The sequence below is a fragment of the Rhinolophus ferrumequinum genome, chromosome 12 (genome assembly GCF_004115265.2).
Source record: "Rhinolophus ferrumequinum isolate MPI-CBG mRhiFer1 chromosome 12, mRhiFer1_v1.p, whole genome shotgun sequence".
Lineage (NCBI taxonomy): Eukaryota > Metazoa > Chordata > Mammalia > Chiroptera > Rhinolophidae > Rhinolophus > Rhinolophus ferrumequinum.
Genome location: NC_046295.1, coordinates 32,461,039 through 32,464,064, shown reverse-complemented (window position 1 = coordinate 32,464,064; position 3,026 = coordinate 32,461,039). Strand labels below are relative to the sequence as shown.

At 45.4% G+C, this 3,026-nt stretch overlaps 1 non-coding gene across 1 annotated transcript; it reads left to right on the top strand.

Annotated features, from left to right (window-relative positions):
* Positions 1-2,578: 2,578 nt before the first annotated feature.
* On the top strand, positions 2,579-2,652 carry TRNAI-AAU (transfer RNA isoleucine (anticodon AAU)). The gene has a single exon. It is a non-coding gene; the product is annotated as a tRNA-Ile (tRNA).
* The last annotated feature ends 374 nt before the right edge of the window (positions 2,653-3,026 follow it).

Sequence of the window (3,026 nt, the reverse complement as noted above, 5' to 3'; positions counted from 1 at the left end):
GGCAATGTGAGGAGTTGGAGCAGAGTGGCTGAGAGGCTGTTATAGACACAAGCAACATTTAGCGAGAGCCTACTGTGTGCCAGGCCCTGTGGGATGTGCTTTCCATTTAATTCTCATGGACCAGTTGCACCTCAGTTTATGGCAGTTGCATTTTCCATTTGCTCAAGCTCAAAGCTTTGGAATCATCCTCTTTCACACCCACATCTAATCCATCAAGAAATCATCAGCACTCCACCTTCAAAATATATCTGGAATTCAGCGACTTCTCTCCCTCCACTGCTGCCAGCCTGGCCCAGCCTATCCTCATCTCCATCCTGGATTCTGCCCCTATAGACTGTTCTCCATACAGCAGCCTGGGTGATTCATTTAGAAACCAGGTCCGATCACCTAAAGCCTCTGCCTAAAATCCTGCAATGGCTCCTCAAGTCACTAAAGCAAAGCCAACGTCGTCACATTTGTCTCTAGCTGACCGAGCTAATCCCATCCTTGTGTTACCTCCTGACTACCTCTCTTACTTCTCTCTCCATTGCTTGCTCCGCTCTAACTACTCCAGCTTCCTCCCTTTTCCTCAGACTCACCAGACATCTGCCTCAGGACCTCTGCTCCAGCTGTTCGCTGTGCCTGGAACACTCTTCCTCTAAGTAGGCCCCCTTACCTAAGTCTCTTACCTTCAGATCTTTGCTCTGGAAGGATGTGCCAATTACCCTATTGAATTTTGCAACCTGATCCCTCACCACACATGAATCTATTCCCCTTGAGCTGATCTGTTTTTTTTCTAATAGCAATGACCACTTTCTAACATAGTATGCACTTTCTTATTCATTATGTTGATTGTTTATCTTTTCTTGCTAGAATGTAAGCTCCATGAGGGCAGATATCCTTCTCTGTTTCACTGACAAATTCCAAGTGGTCAGATCAGTGCCGAGCATTTAGTAGGTGCTCAATACATACTTCCCAAATGGCAGGGGCCAGGGATTTAGCAAATTATTAAAGTTAGTGGTAGAGCCAGCATTTGGACTCAGGTCTGCCCAATGGGCAATGCTCTGGGCTTGTGCTGCCACACCTGAGTAGGATGCAAAGCCAGCTGACTTCCGGATGGACAATAGTGCTGGAAGGCAGAGTGATTTTACACTCGTCATACTGACCCGAGGCAATGCTGCAGTAGAGAAGAAAGCAAGCTTCTTTTGCTCAATGTTGTTGAGCAAATTTTGTAGTGTTTTGGTTTTTTAAAAATAAATAATAACACTCGCAGCTCAGAAAACGTGTGTGTGTGTGTGTGTGTGTGTGTGTGTGCATTGGCCTTCATCCTAGAGGCCTACCTCATTCAGCAGACATTTAACAAAGACAGCATTATTGAATACCAACTAATTATCTGGCAACAGAGGGAGAGACGGATGGAGACAGAGCACACCTGACAGGATGAAATGTTTAGTCATTCACGGATGTCTTTCAGAAGGAGGAACAGCCACAAGTGCTGTTTTAGGAGGACCCTGTAGAAACTCTTTATTTCCCGTAAGGTTTCTGAACCTGAGAGGCGAGGTTGAAATTGCAGGAAAGAGCCTCAGAAGTAGCAGAGCTGCTGACTCCCAGCACCTGGCCCTACCACCACCACTACCTACCATAGTGGTTTGGCCCTGGGATTAGGTTAGCTGTTTATTTATCTAAATACAGGTTAATAGAGTACTTTCATTGCCAAATACTGAGGACCGCCCCCCAGTATGGAGAGCACACCATTACCACAGCAATTCTATCTAGAAAGAAGGCTGGACTAGGAGGAGGCAGGGCAGTTCTCGCCCAGGCCCAGGGAGTTACATTCCTCACCCAGCTTCAAGCTCCCTCTGAACGCTGAGGCTCAGATGTATGTGAGGGGACGGTTGCTTTGCTAAACTGCATGGACTCTATTGAATGCTTGTTCAGAAATGAACCACACCGGCCAGTTGCAGTGAGACCTTAAGCAAGGCCACCAAGCACTCTCAGTTATCAAAAGCGACGGGGAGTTTCCTCCCGGTTTCTTGCAAATCACTGGCAGCTGCACAAGATGGGATACTGTTGGATAAACTGCTGTTAAAACAGAAACTAAATTTGTTGATTACCCCCCCAAACTGTCAAAATTACTAGACTGAAACCACCAAAGTTGATATCAAAATGTGATTGTCCGGGAAATTTGTTTCCTGATGAAATATGACTTAAAACTGGTTTCTTCCACAGAAAAAACCATCCAGATATCTCCCTCCCACTACACCCCCTGCTTTTTCCCCACCAGCTTTCTTATATTGGTGTGCAGAAAAATAGAGGGTTCCACTAAATCCTAACCCTGGTTTGGTGTCCCGACTTGCAAAATGTCATATTTGACTTACTGTATCACTTGAAATTGGTAGCCTTTGTGTTATAAAACATTCCTGATAAGATACCATCCTGGTCTTACTGTTGCCTTTTCAAAATCCTTAGTAATAAATGTGAATTGTGTCTGCTCCATAGTCTACAATAACTGTTGACAGCCTCTGTGCCAGCTGTGCTCAAGCTTCAGTTTGCATCTGAATCTCCTGGAGTGTTGGTTAGAAAATATATTTCTGGGGGTGGCCGGTTAGCTCAGTTGGTTAGAGCGTGGTGTTAATAACACCAAGGTTGCCGGTTCAATCCCCGCATGGGCCACTGTAAGCTGTGCCCTCTTTGGAAAAAAAAAAAAAAAAGAGAGAAAGAAAATATAATATCTCTGGGCCCATCCCTGGTGTTTCTGATTCCAAAGGCTGGGGTGGGCTTGCAAAGTTGCATTTCTAGCCATTTTTCAGGTGGTGCTAATGCTGCTGGCTCTGGGCTCACACACTTTGAGAACCTCTGTTCTATTCTTTCTACTTGAATTGCTTCTTAAAGAAAAATCAAGCAAACAGTTGTTTTAGAACTGCACTCAGGTGGAGTTAGCAAAGGTAGCACAGCTATGAGACCAAACCAGAGCAGGAGGAAGAGCTGGGAACTGAGGTCTGGGCATGGAGGTTTAGGTGGGTGGAGTTTATGTTCCTCACAGTGCT